The sequence below is a fragment of the Ranitomeya imitator genome, chromosome 6 (genome assembly GCF_032444005.1).
Source record: "Ranitomeya imitator isolate aRanImi1 chromosome 6, aRanImi1.pri, whole genome shotgun sequence".
In the NCBI taxonomy this organism is placed as follows: domain Eukaryota; kingdom Metazoa; phylum Chordata; class Amphibia; order Anura; family Dendrobatidae; genus Ranitomeya; species Ranitomeya imitator.
This window is the reverse complement of record NC_091287.1, coordinates 492,624,118-492,636,616: the sequence shown is the minus strand read 5'-3', so window position 1 is coordinate 492,636,616 and position 12,499 is coordinate 492,624,118. Positions and strand designations below refer to the sequence as shown.

Below are 12,499 nucleotides of genomic sequence, written 5' to 3'. Positions count from 1 at the left end.
CCCTTGTGAAAGGGAATGGAAAAAAGGCATAGAGGAGAGTGACCCCTGCTGGTAGAAGGAAGGAAAAACAAAAGCCTACAGCACCTGGTATTCCCAGGCGGTCTCCCATCCAAGTACTAACCAGGCCTGACCCTGCTTAGCTTCCGAGATCAGACGAGATCGGGCGTGTTCAGGGTGGTGTGGCTGTAGGCAGAGACAGGTCTCTCACTTGCTGCTTTTCTACTTTGCAGTCTGGCTGCTGGCTGCCCTGTCCAGTGCTCAGCAAGAGGCCCTTTTGTGCTTTCCTTTCTCTTCACTTTTTTGCTGTCTCCCTTAAAGGGTTTGTAGGCAGAACGCCCTGCTCAGAGCCGCTGAGCTCACTGATCGGCTGCCGACGTGACGTCAGCGTCGCAGCTAATGCCACAGACCTAGAGCAGCGCTGAGACCCTCCGGTGGACCCGGGTAGGGTGAGTACAGGGTGGTTTGTTGCTTTCTAATAGCCTGCAAGCTGGGATGAACTTTTATTGAAAGGGAACAACCCCTTTGACTGTCTGCAGCGCGCCACAACTAGGAAGCGCACACTCACACGCAAGCGAGCACGCACATATGCTTGCATGTAGCCACACCTATTTGCCCCTGCAGCCTCAGCACCACCATGCGTCAGACTCTCTTGTTTTTTCTTCTTCTTATGATTATTTCTGTGCCGTAGCAGGAAAACACCCCCCAATTCCCTTCCGCTCCTTCCCAGCCCTGAATTTGGGTCCTGGGTAGCCATCTGATTGGGTTAGTTACACAAGCTTCTTTGCAGAAAAAGACGTTATTGCTGCCGGCTGGCCGGCCTCTAAAAATCATTCCCGGGGCGCCCGCTGAAAATCTGCCCCCTTCACGGTCCGGGATGCTTATAATGCCATCATTTCCAGAAGGCAGGCTGCGAGGTCAATAAGCACTCCTAGCCACGGCAGGGATCTCGGTGTGAGGCATGCGAGGAGGCGGCAGGGTAGCGTCCTTAGCTGCAGTCTCAGAGGCCTTGTGGGGCTTGGGGCTTCCAGCCTCTAGGTTATGTAAGGTCGGTGTCTGGCAAGGCGCCGCTCTATACTAGCCGAGCTGAGGAAGGGGGCAAAATGTTATCAAAACAGTCTACAGCACCTGGTGTTCCCAGGAGGTCTCCCATCCAAGTACTGTCCAAGCCCAGCCCTGCTTTGCTTCCGAGATCGGGCGTATCCAGGGTGGTGTGGCCAGTAGACACTGCTTGGCCCATCGACTGGCCAGCCTTCCTCAGGCTCGCGTGGTGGCGAGAACTCTGACCATGTGGAGGCGGGCTCCGAAGGGCCCATGCAAAGGCTGGGCTGCCACTATAGGCGTTGCTTGTTTTGCAGTGAAACACCCGCCGCAGCAGGGCCTGAGCAACAGGTGTCTTTAAAAATGGCTCGACGCAGGGTCTCCTGCAGGCTAAACCATTCATCTGGGGGGGACGCGACAGAAAGAGCCAGCTGGAGCCGCAACTTGAGGCGGATCGAGACGTCCAGGAGCGAATGAAGGAAGAGGGTGAGCTGGTTGCGAGTGACTGCGAGCTGCTCTTCAGGGGGTCGTGTTGCCTGCAAAGGTGTTCTGCTTGCTTTGACCTGTAAACTGGCCACCAGGTTGCCGGCGGTTGCTTCCAAGCCCGCAGGAGGCGCTGGTCCTGTTGAAAAGAAGCCTAGTATTAAAAGTAAATAAGCAACAATGCTGGAGGCCCACGGTGATGAGAAGGATGCTGGCATTTTGCAAGGATGGAACAGCGCAAGAGAGAAAGCAAATGAAAAGAAGAAAGAAGCATGTGTGCCCTTGTGAAAGGGAATGGAAAAAAGGCATAGAGGAGAGTGACCCCTGCTGGTAGAAGGAAGGAAAAACAAAAGCCTACAGCACCTGGTATTCCCAGGCGGTCTCCCATCCAAGTACTAACCAGGCCTGACCCTGCTTAGCTTCCAAGATCAGACAAGATCGGGCGTGTTCAGGGTGGTGTGGCCGTAGGCAGAGACAGGTCTCTCACTTGCTGCTTTTCTACTTTGCAGTCTGGCTGCTGGCTGCCCTGTCCAGTGCTCAGCAAGAGGCCCTTTTGTGCTTTCCTTTCTCTTCACTTTTTTGCTGTCTCCCTTAAAGGGTTTGTAGGCAGAACGCCCTGCTCAGAGCCGCTGAGCTCACTGATCGGCTGCCGACGTGACGTCAGCGTCGCAGCTAATGCCACAGACCTAGAGCAGCGCTGAGACCCTCCGGTGGACCCGGGTAGGGTGAGTACAGGGTGGTTTGTTGCTTTCTAATAGCCTGCAAGCTGGGATGAACTTTTATTGAAAGGGAACAACCCCTTTGACTGTCTGCAGCGCGCCACAACTAGGAAGCGCACACTCACACGCAAGCGAGCACGCACATATGCTTGCATGTAGCCACACCTATTTGCCCCTGCAGCCTCAGCACCACCATGCGTCAGACTCTCTTGTTTTTTCTTCTTCTTATGATTATTTCTGTGCCGTAGCAGGAAAACACCCCCCAATTCCCTTCCGCTCCTTCCCAGCCCTGAATTTGGGTCCTGGGTAGCCATCTGATTGGGTTAGTTACACAAGCTTCTTTGCAGAAAAAGACGTTATTGCTGCCGGCTGGCCGGCCTCTAAAAATCATTCCCGGGGCGCCCGCTGAAAATCTGCCCCCTTCACGGTCCGGGATGCTTATAATGCCATCATTTCCAGAAGGCAGGCTGCGAGGTCAATAAGCACTCCTAGCCACGGCAGGGATCTCGGTGTGAGGCATGCGAGGAGGCGGCAGGGTAGCGTCCTTAGCTGCAGTCTCAGAGGCCTTGTGGGGCTTGGGGCTTCCAGCCTCTAGGTTATGTAAGGTCGGTGTCTGGCAAGGCGCCGCTCTATACTAGCCGAGCTGAGGAAGGGGGCAAAATGTTATCAAAACAGTCTACAGCACCTGGTGTTCCCAGGAGGTCTCCCATCCAAGTACTGTCCAAGCCCAGCCCTGCTTTGCTTCCGAGATCGGACGAGATCGGGCGTATCCAGGGTGGTGTGGCCAGTAGACACTGCTTGGCCCATCGACTGGCCAGCCTTCCTCAGGCTCGCGTGGTGGCGAGAACTCTGACCATGTGGAGGCGGGCTCCGAAGGGCCCATGCAAAGGCTGGGCTGCCACTATAGGCGTTGCTTGTTTTGCAGTGAAACACCCGCCGCAGCAGGGCCTGAGCAACAGGTGTCTTTAAAAATGGCTCGACGCAGGGTCTCCTGCAGGCTAAACCATTCATCTGGGGGGGACGCGACAGAAAGAGCCAGCTGGAGCCGCAACTTGAGGCGGATCGAGACGTCCAGGAGCGAATGAAGGAAGAGGGTGAGCTGGTTGCGAGTGACTGCGAGCTGCTCTTCAGGGGGTCGTGTTGCCTGCAAAGGTGTTCTGCTTGCTTTGACCTGTAAACTGGCCACCAGGTTGCCGGCGGTTGCTTCCAAGCCCGCAGGAGGCGCTGGTCCTGTTGAAAAGAAGCCTAGTATTAAAAGTAAATAAGCAACAATGCTGGAGGCCCACGGTGATGAGAAGGATGCTGGCATTTTGCAAGGATGGAACAGCGCAAGAGAGAAAGCAAATGAAAAGAAGAAAGAAGCATGTGTGCCCTTGTGAAAGGGAATGGAAAAAAGGCATAGAGGAGAGTGACCCCTGCTGGTAGAAGGAAGGAAAAACAAAAGCCTACAGCACCTGGTATTCCCAGGCGGTCTCCCATCCAAGTACTAACCAGGCCTGACCCTGCTTAGCTTCCAAGATCAGACGAGATCGGGCGTGTTCAGGGTGGTGTGGCCGTAGGCAGAGACAGGTCTCTCACTTGCTGCTTTTCTACTTTGCAGTCTGGCTGCTGGCTGCCCTGTCCAGTGCTCAGCAAGAGGCCCTTTTGTGCTTTCCTTTCTCTTCACTTTTTTGCTGTCTCCCTTATAGGGTTTGTAGGCAGAACGCCCTGCTCAGAGCCGCTGAGCTCACTGATCGGCTGCCGACGTGACGTCAGCGTCGCAGCTAATGCCACAGACCTAGAGCAGCGCTGAGACCCTCCGGTGGACCCGGGTAGGGTGAGTACAGGGTGGTTTGTTGCTTTCTAATAGCCTGCAAGCTGGGATGAACTTTTATTGAAAGGGAACAACCCCTTTGACTGTCTGCAGCGCGCCACAACTAGGAAGCGCACACTCACACGCAAGCGAGCACGCACATATGCTTGCATGTAGCCACACCTATTTGCCCCTGCAGCCTCAGCACCACCATGCGTCAGACTCTCTTGTTTTTTCTTCTTCTTATGATTATTTCTGTGCCTTAGCAGGAAAACACCCCCCAATTCCCTTCCGCTCCTTCCCAGCCCTGAATTTGGGTCCTGGGTAGCCATCTGATTGGGTTAGTTACACAAGCTTCTTTGCAGAAAAAGACGTTATTGCTGCCGGCTGGCCGGCCTCTAAAAATCATTCCCGGGGCGCCCGCTGAAAATCTGCCCCCTTCACGGTCCGGGATGCTTATAATGCCATCATTTCCAGAAGGCAGGCTGCGAGGTCAATAAGCACTCCTAGCCACGGCAGGGATCTCGGTGTGAGGCATGCGAGGAGGCGGCAGGGTAGCGTCCTTAGCTGCAGTCTCAGAGGCCTTGTGGGGCTTGGGGCTTCCAGCCTCTAGGTTATGTAAGGTCGGTGTCTGGCAAGGCGCCGCTCTATACTAGCCGAGCTGAGCAAGGGGGCAAAATGTTATCAAAACAGTCTACAGCACCTGGTGTTCCCAGGAGGTCTCCCATCCAAGTACTGTCCAAGCCCAGCCCTGCTTTGCTTCCGAGATCGGACGAGATCAGGCGTATCCAGGGTGGTGTGGCCAGTAGACACTGCTTGGCCCATCGACTGGCCAGCCTTCCTCAGGCTCGCGTGGTGGCGAGAACTCTGACCATGTGGAGGCGGGCTCCGAAGGGCCCATGCAAAGGCTGGGCTGCCACTATAGGCGTTGCTTGTTTTGCAGTGAAACACCCGCCGCAGCAGGGCCTGAGCAACAGGTGTCTTTAAAAATGGCTCGACGCAGGGTCTCCTGCAGGCTAAACCATTCATCTGGGGGGGACGCGACAGAAAGAGCCAGCTGGAGCCGCAACTTGAGGCGGATCGAGACGTCCAGGAGCGAATGAAGGAAGAGGGTGAGCTGGTTGCGAGTGACTGCGAGCTGCTCTTCAGGGGGTCGTGTTGCCTGCAAAGGTGTTCTGCTTGCTTTGACCTGTAAACTGGCCACCAGGTTGCCGGCGGTTGCTTCCAAGCCCGCAGGAGGCGCTGGTCCTGTTGAAAAGAAGCCTAGTATTAAAAGTAAATAAGCAACAATGCTGGAGGCCCACGGTGATGAGAAGGATGCTGGCATTTTGCAAGGATGGAACAGCGCAAGAGAGAAAGCAAATGAAAAGAAGAAAGAAGCATGTGTGCCCTTGTGAAAGGGAATGGAAAAAAGGCATAGAGGAGAGTGACCCCTGCTGGTAGAAGGAAGGAAAAACAAAAGCCTACAGCACCTGGTATTCCCAGGCGGTCTCCCATCCAAGTACTAACCAGGCCTGACCCTGCTTAGCTTCCGAGATCAGACGAGATCGGGCGTGTTCAGGGTGGTGTGGCCGTAGGCAGAGACAGGTCTCTCACTTGCTGCTTTTCTACTTTGCAGTCTGGCTGCTGGCTGCCCTGTCCAGTGCTCAGCAAGAGGCCCTTTTGTGCTTTCCTTTCTCTTCACTTTTTTGCTGTCTCCCTTAAAGGGTTTGTAGGCAGAACGCCCTGCTCAGAGCCGCTGAGCTCACTGATCGGCTGCCGACGTGACGTCAGCGTCGCAGCTAATGCCACAGACCTAGAGCAGCGCTGAGACCCTCCGGTGGACCCGGGTAGGGTGAGTACAGGGTGGTTTGTTGCTTTCTAATAGCCTGCAAGCTGGGATGAACTTTTATTGAAAGGGAACAACCCCTTTGACTGTCTGCAGCGCGCCACAACTAGGAAGCGCACACTCACACGCAAGCGAGCACGCACATATGCTTGCATGTAGCCACACCTATTTGCCCCTGCAGCCTCAGCACCACCATGCGTCAGACTCTCTTGTTTTTTCTTCTTCTTATGATTATTTCTGTGCCTTAGCAGGAAAACACCCCCCAATTCCCTTCCGCTCCTTCCCAGCCCTGAATTTGGGTCCTGGGTAGCCATCTGATTGGGTTAGTTACACAAGCTTCTTTGCAGAAAAAGACGTTATTGCTGCCGGCTGGCCGGCCTCTAAAAATCATTCCCGGGGCGCCCGCTGAAAATCTGCCCCCTTCACGGTCCGGGATGCTTATAATGCCATCATTTCCAGAAGGCAGGCTGCGAGGTCAATAAGCACTCCTAGCCACGGCAGGGATCTCGGTGTGAGGCATGCGAGGAGGCGGCAGGGTAGCGTCCTTAGCTGCAGTCTCAGAGGCCTTGTGGGGCTTGGGGCTTCCAGCCTCTAGGTTATGTAAGGTCGGTGTCTGGCAAGGCGCCGCTCTATACTAGCCGAGCTGAGCAAGGGGGCAAAATGTTATCAAAACAGTCTACAGCACCTGGTGTTCCCAGGAGGTCTCCCATCCAAGTACTGTCCAAGCCCAGCCCTGCTTTGCTTCCGAGATCGGACGAGATCAGGCGTATCCAGGGTGGTGTGGCCAGTAGACACTGCTTGGCCCATCGACTGGCCAGCCTTCCTCAGGCTCGCGTGGTGGCGAGAACTCTGACCATGTGGAGGCGGGCTCCGAAGGGCCCATGCAAAGGCTGGGCTGCCACTATAGGCGTTGCTTGTTTTGCAGTGAAACACCCGCCGCAGCAGGGCCTGAGCAACAGGTGTCTTTAAAAATGGCTCGACGCAGGGTCTCCTGCAGGCTAAACCATTCATCTGGGGGGGACGCGACAGAAAGAGCCAGCTGGAGCCGCAACTTGAGGCGGATCGAGACGTCCAGGAGCGAATGAAGGAAGAGGGTGAGCTGGTTGCGAGTGACTGCGAGCTGCTCTTCAGGGGGTCGTGTTGCCTGCAAAGGTGTTCTGCTTGCTTTGACCTGTAAACTGGCCACCAGGTTGCCGGCGGTTGCTTCCAAGCCCGCAGGAGGCGCTGGTCCTGTTGAAAAGAAGCCTAGTATTAAAAGTAAATAAGCAACAATGCTGGAGGCCCACGGTGATGAGAAGGATGCTGGCATTTTGCAAGGATGGAACAGCGCAAGAGAGAAAGCAAATGAAAAGAAGAAAGAAGCATGTGTGCCCTTGTGAAAGGGAATGGAAAAAAGGCATAGAGGAGAGTGACCCCTGCTGGTAGAAGGAAGGAAAAACAAAAGCCTACAGCACCTGGTATTCCCAGGCGGTCTCCCATCCAAGTACTAACCAGGCCTGACCCTGCTTAGCTTCCGAGATCAGACGAGATCGGGCGTGTTCAGGGTGGTGTGGCCGTAGGCAGCGACAGGTCTCTCACTTGCTGCTTTTCTACTTTGCAGTCTGGCTGCTGGCTGCCCTGTCCAGTGCTCAGCAAGAGGCCCTTTTCTGCTTTCCTTTCTCTTCTCTTTTTTGCTGTCTCCCTTAAAGGGTTTGTAGGCAGAACGCCCTGCTCAGAGCCGCTGAGCTCACTGATCGGCTGCCGACGTGACGTCAGCGTCGCAGCTAATGCCACAGACCTAGAGCAGCGCTGAGACCCTCCGGTGGACCCGGGTAGGGTGAGTACAGGGTGGTTTGTTGCTTTCTAATAGCCTGCAAGCTGGGATGAACTTTTATTGAAAGGGAACAACCCCTTTGACTGTCTGCAGCGCGCCACAACTAGGAAGCGCACACTCACACGCAAGCGAGCACGCACATATGCTTGCATGTAGCCACACCTATTTGCCCCTGCAGCCTCAGCACCACCATGCGTCAGACTCTCTTGTTTTTTCTTCTTCTTATGATTATTTCTGTGCCTTAGCAGGAAAACACCCCCCAATTCCCTTCCGCTCCTTCCCAGCCCTGAATTTGGGTCCTGGGTAGCCATCTGATTGGGTTAGTTACACAAGCTTCTTTGCAGAAAAAGACGTTATTGCTGCCGGCTGGCCGGCCTCTAAAAATCATTCCCGGGGCGCCCGCTGAAAATCTGCCCCCTTCACGGTCCGGGATGCTTATAATGCCATCATTTCCAGAAGGCAGGCTGCGAGGTCAATAAGCACTCCTAGCCACGGCAGGGATCTCGGTGTGAGGCATGCGAGGAGGCGGCAGGGTAGTGTCCTTAGCTGCAGTCTCAGAGGCCTTGTGGGGCTTGGGGCTTCCAGCCTCTAGGTTATGTAAGGTCGGTGTCTGGCAAGGCGCCGCTCTATACTAGCCGAGCTGAGCAAGGGGGCAAAATGTTATCAAAACAGTCTACAGCACCTGGTGTTCCCAGGAGGTCTCCCATCCAAGTACTGTCCAAGCCCAGCCCTGCTTTGCTTCCGAGATCGGACGAGATCGGGCGTATCCAGGGTGGTGTGGCCAGTAGACACTGCTTGGCCCATCGACTGGCCAGCCTTCCTCAGGCTCGCGTGGTGGCGAGAACTCTGACCATGTGGAGGCGGGCTCCGAAGGGCCCATGCAAAGGCTGGGCTGCCACTATAGGCGTTGCTTGTTTTGCAGTGAAACACCCGCCGTAGCAGGGCCTGAGCAACAGGTGTCTTTAAAAATGGCTCGACGCAGGGTCTCCTGCAGGCTAAACCATTCATCTGGGGGGGACGCGACAGAAAGAGCCAGCTGGAGCCGCAACTTGAGGCGGATCGAGACGTCCAGGAGCGAATGAAGGAAGAGGGTGAGCTGGTTGCGAGTGACTGCGAGCTGCTCTTCAGGGGGTCGTGTTGCCTGCAAAGGTGTTCTGCTTGCTTTGTCCTGTAAACTGGCCACCAGGTTGCCGGCGGTTGCTTCCAAGCCCGCAGGAGGCGCTGGTCCTGTTGAAAAGAAGCCTAGTATTAAAAGTAAATAAGCAACAATGCTGGAGGCCCACGGTGATGAGAAGGATGCTGGCATTTTGCAAGGATGGAACAGCGCAAGAGAGAAAGCAAATGAAAAGAAGAAAGAAGCATGTGTGCCCTTGTGAAAGGGAATGGAAAAAAGGCATAGAGGAGAGTGACCCCTGCTGGTAGAAGGAAGGAAAAACAAAAGCCTACAGCACCTGGTATTCCCAGGCGGTCTCCCATCCAAGTACTAACCAGGCCTGACCCTGCTTAGCTTCCGAGATCAGACGAGATCGGGCGTGTTCAGGGTGGTGGGGCCGTAGGCAGAGACAGGTCTCTCACTTGCTGCTTTTCTACTTTGCAGTCTGGCTGCTGGCTGCCCTGTCCAGTGCTCAGCAAGAGGCCCTTTTGTGCTTTCCTTTCTCTTCACTTTTTTGCTGTCTCCCTTAAAGGGTTTGTAGGCAGAACGCCCTGCTCAGAGCCGCTGAGCTCACTGATCGGCTGCCGACGTGACGTCAGCGTCGCAGCTAATGCCACAGACCTAGAGCAGCGCTGAGACCCTCCGGTGGACCCGGGTAGGGTGAGTACAGGGTGGTTTGTTGCTTTCTAATAGCCTGCAAGCTGGGATGAACTTTTATTGAAAGGGAACAACCCCTTTGACTGTCTGCAGCGCGCCACAACTAGGAAGCGCACACTCACACGCAAGCGAGCACGCACATATGCTTGCATGTGGCCACACCTATTTGCCCCTGCAGCCTCAGCACCACCATGCGTCAGACTCTCTTGTTTTTTCTTCTTCTTATGATTATTTCTGTGCCTTAGCAGGAAAACACCCCCCAATTCCCTTCCGCTCCTTCCCAGCCCTGAATTTGGGTCCTGGGTAGCCATCTGATTGGGTTAGTTACACAAGCTTCTTTGCAGAAAAAGACGTTATTGCTGCCGGCTGGCCGGCCTCTAAAAATCATTCCCGGGGCGCCCGCTGAAAATCTGCCCCCTTCACGGTCCGGGATGCTTATAATGCCATCATTTCCAGAAGGCAGGCTGCGAGGTCAATAAGCACTCCTAGCCACGGCAGGGATCTCGGTGTGAGGCATGCGAGGAGGCGGCAGGGTAGCGTCCTTAGCTGCAGTCTCAGAGGCCTTGTGGGGCTTGGGGCTTCCAGCCTCTAGGTTATGTAAGGTCGGTGTCTGGCAAGGCGCCGCTCTATACTAGCCGAGCTGAGCAAGGGGGCAAAATGTTATCAAAACAGTCTACAGCACCTGGTGTTCCCAGGAGGTCTCCCATCCAAGTACTGTCCAAGCCCAGCCCTGCTTTGCTTCCGAGATCGGGCGTATCCAGGGTGGTGTGGCCAGTAGACACTGCTTGGCCCATCGACTGGCCAGCCTTCCTCAGGCTCGCGTGGTGGCGAGAACTCTGACCATGTGGAGGCGGGCTCCGAAGGGCCCATGCAAAGGCTGGGCTGCCACTATAGGCGTTGCTTGTTTTGCAGTGAAACACCCGCCGCAGCAGGGCCTGAGCAAAAGGTGTCTTTAAAAATGGCTCGACGCAGGGTCTCCTGCAGGCTAAACCATTCATCTGGGGGGGACGCGACAGAAAGAGCCAGCTGGAGCCGCAACTTGAGGCGGATCGAGACGTCCAGGAGCGAATGAAGGAAGAGGGTGAGCTGGTTGCGAGTGACTGCGAGCTGCTCTTCAGGGGGTCGTGTTGCCTGCAAAGGTGTTCTGCTTGCTTTGACCTGTAAACTGGCCACCAGGTTGCCGGCGGTTGCTTCCAAGCCCGCAGGAGGCGCTGGTCCTGTTGAAAAGAAGCCTAGTATTAAAAGTAAATAAGCAACAATGCTGGAGGCCCACGGTGATGAGAAGGATGCTGGCATTTTGCAAGGATGGAACAGCGCAAGAGAGAAAGCAAATGAAAAGAAGAAAGAAGCATGTGTGCCCTTGTGAAAGGGAATGGAAAAAAGGCATAGAGGAGAGTGACCCCTGCTGGTAGAAGGAAGGAAAAACAAAAGCCTACAGCACCTGGTATTCCCAGGCGGTCTCCCATCCAAGTACTAACCAGGCCTGACCCTGCTTAGCTTCCGAGATCAGACGAGATAGGGCGTGTTCAGGGTGGTGTGGCCGTAGGCAGAGACAGGTCTCTCACTTGCTGCTTTTCTACTTTGCAGTCTGGCAGCTGGCTGCCCTGTCCAGTGCTCAGCAAGAGGCCCTTTTGTGCTTTCCTTTCTCTTCACTTTTTTGCTGTCTCCCTTAAAGGGTTTGTAGGCAGAACGCCCTGCTCAGAGCCGCTGAGCTCACTGATCGGCTGCCGACGTGACGTCAGCGTCGCAGCTAATGCCACAGACCTAGAGCAGCGCTGAGACCCTCCGGTGGACCCGGGTAGGGTGAGTACAGGGTGGTTTGTTGCTTTCTAATAGCCTGCAAGCTGGGATGAACTTTTATTGAAAGCGAACAACCCCTTTGACTGTCTGCAGCGCGCCACAACTAGGAAGCGCACACTCACACGCAAGCGAGCACGCACATATGCTTGCATGTAGCCACACCTATTTGCCCCTGCAGCCTCAGCACCACCATGCGTCAGACTCTCTTGTTTTTTCTTCTTCTTATGATTATTTCTGTGCCTTAGCAGGAAAACACCCCCCAATTCCCTTCCGCTCCTTCCCAGCCCTGAATTTGGGTCCTGGGTAGCCATCTGATTGGGTTAGTTACACAAGCTTCTTTGCAGAAAAAGACGTTATTGCTGCCGGCTGGCCGGCCTCTAAAAATCATTCCCGGGGCGCCCGCTGAAAATCTACCCCCTTCACGGTCCGGAATGCTTATAATGCCATCATTTCCAGAAGGCAGGCTGCGAGGTCAATAAGCACTCCTAGCCACGGCAGGGATCTCGGTGTGAGGCATGCGAGGAGGCGGCAGGGTAGCGTCCTTAGCTGCAGTCTCAGAGGCCTTGTGGGGCTTGGGGCTTCCAGCCTCTAGGTTATGTAAGGTCGGTGTCTGGCAAGGCGCCGCTCTATACTAGCCGAGCTGAGCAAGGGGGCAAAATGTTATCAAAACAGTCTACAGCACCTGGTGTTCCCAGGAGGTCTCCCATCCAAGTACTGTCCAAGCCCAGCCATGCTTTGCTTCCGAGATCGGACAAGATCAGGAGTATCCAGGGTGGTGTGGCCAGTAGACACTGCTTGGCCCATCGACTGGCCAGCCTTCCTCAGGCTCGCGTGGTGGCGAGAACTCTGACCATGTGGAGGCGGGCTCCGAAGGGCCCATGCAAAGGCTGGGCTGCCACTATAGGCGTTGCTTGTTTTGCAGTGAAACACCTGCCGCAGCAGGGCCTGAGCAACAGGTGTCTTTAAAAATGGCTCGACGCAGGGTCTCCTGCAGGCTAAACCATTCATCTGGGGGGGACGCGACAGAAAGAGCCAGCTGGAGCCGCAACTTGAGGCGGATCGAGACGTCCAGGAGCGAATGAAGGAAGAGGGTGAGCTGGTTGCGAGTGACTGCGAGCTGCTCTTCAGGGGGTCGTGTTGCCTGCAAAGGTGTTCTGCTTGCTTTGACCTGTAAACTGGCCACCAGGTTGCCGGCGGTTGCTTCCAAGCCCGCAGG

General features: G+C 55.2%; 11 non-coding genes and 3 pseudogenes across 11 annotated transcripts; all 14 read right to left on the bottom strand.

Moving 5' to 3' along the window:
• Window positions 1-72: 72 nt before the first annotated feature.
• On the bottom strand, window positions 73-191 carry LOC138644080 (5S ribosomal RNA). The gene has a single exon (XR_011314578.1). It is a non-coding gene; the product is annotated as a 5S ribosomal RNA (ribosomal RNA).
• A 922-nt stretch (window positions 192-1,113) lies between these two features.
• On the bottom strand, window positions 1,114-1,223 carry LOC138644179 (5S ribosomal RNA; annotated as a pseudogene).
• Window positions 1,224-1,872: 649 nt separating this feature from the next.
• LOC138643941 (5S ribosomal RNA) lies at window positions 1,873-1,991 on the bottom strand. The gene has a single exon (XR_011314449.1). It is a non-coding gene; the product is annotated as a 5S ribosomal RNA (ribosomal RNA).
• Window positions 1,992-2,913: 922 nt separating this feature from the next.
• Window positions 2,914-3,033, bottom strand: LOC138643946 (5S ribosomal RNA). Its single transcript, XR_011314454.1, has one exon. It is a non-coding gene; the product is annotated as a 5S ribosomal RNA (ribosomal RNA).
• Window positions 3,034-3,682: 649 nt separating this feature from the next.
• Window positions 3,683-3,801, bottom strand: LOC138643909 (5S ribosomal RNA). The gene has a single exon (XR_011314418.1). It is a non-coding gene; the product is annotated as a 5S ribosomal RNA (ribosomal RNA).
• A 922-nt stretch (window positions 3,802-4,723) lies between these two features.
• Window positions 4,724-4,843, bottom strand: LOC138643979 (5S ribosomal RNA). Its single transcript, XR_011314485.1, has one exon. It is a non-coding gene; the product is annotated as a 5S ribosomal RNA (ribosomal RNA).
• Window positions 4,844-5,492: 649 nt separating this feature from the next.
• Window positions 5,493-5,611, bottom strand: LOC138643856 (5S ribosomal RNA). The gene has a single exon (XR_011314367.1). It is a non-coding gene; the product is annotated as a 5S ribosomal RNA (ribosomal RNA).
• A 922-nt stretch (window positions 5,612-6,533) lies between these two features.
• LOC138643978 (5S ribosomal RNA) lies at window positions 6,534-6,653 on the bottom strand. The gene has a single exon (XR_011314484.1). It is a non-coding gene; the product is annotated as a 5S ribosomal RNA (ribosomal RNA).
• Window positions 6,654-7,302: 649 nt separating this feature from the next.
• On the bottom strand, window positions 7,303-7,421 carry LOC138643844 (5S ribosomal RNA). The gene has a single exon (XR_011314356.1). It is a non-coding gene; the product is annotated as a 5S ribosomal RNA (ribosomal RNA).
• Window positions 7,422-8,343: 922 nt separating this feature from the next.
• Window positions 8,344-8,463, bottom strand: LOC138643945 (5S ribosomal RNA). Its single transcript, XR_011314453.1, has one exon. It is a non-coding gene; the product is annotated as a 5S ribosomal RNA (ribosomal RNA).
• Window positions 8,464-9,112: 649 nt separating this feature from the next.
• On the bottom strand, window positions 9,113-9,231 carry LOC138643906 (5S ribosomal RNA). Its single transcript, XR_011314416.1, has one exon. It is a non-coding gene; the product is annotated as a 5S ribosomal RNA (ribosomal RNA).
• A 922-nt stretch (window positions 9,232-10,153) lies between these two features.
• On the bottom strand, window positions 10,154-10,263 carry LOC138644178 (5S ribosomal RNA; annotated as a pseudogene).
• Window positions 10,264-10,912: 649 nt separating this feature from the next.
• Window positions 10,913-11,031, bottom strand: LOC138643940 (5S ribosomal RNA). Its single transcript, XR_011314448.1, has one exon. It is a non-coding gene; the product is annotated as a 5S ribosomal RNA (ribosomal RNA).
• Window positions 11,032-11,953: 922 nt separating this feature from the next.
• Window positions 11,954-12,073, bottom strand: LOC138644111 (5S ribosomal RNA; annotated as a pseudogene).
• Window positions 12,074-12,499: the final 426 nt, after the last annotated feature.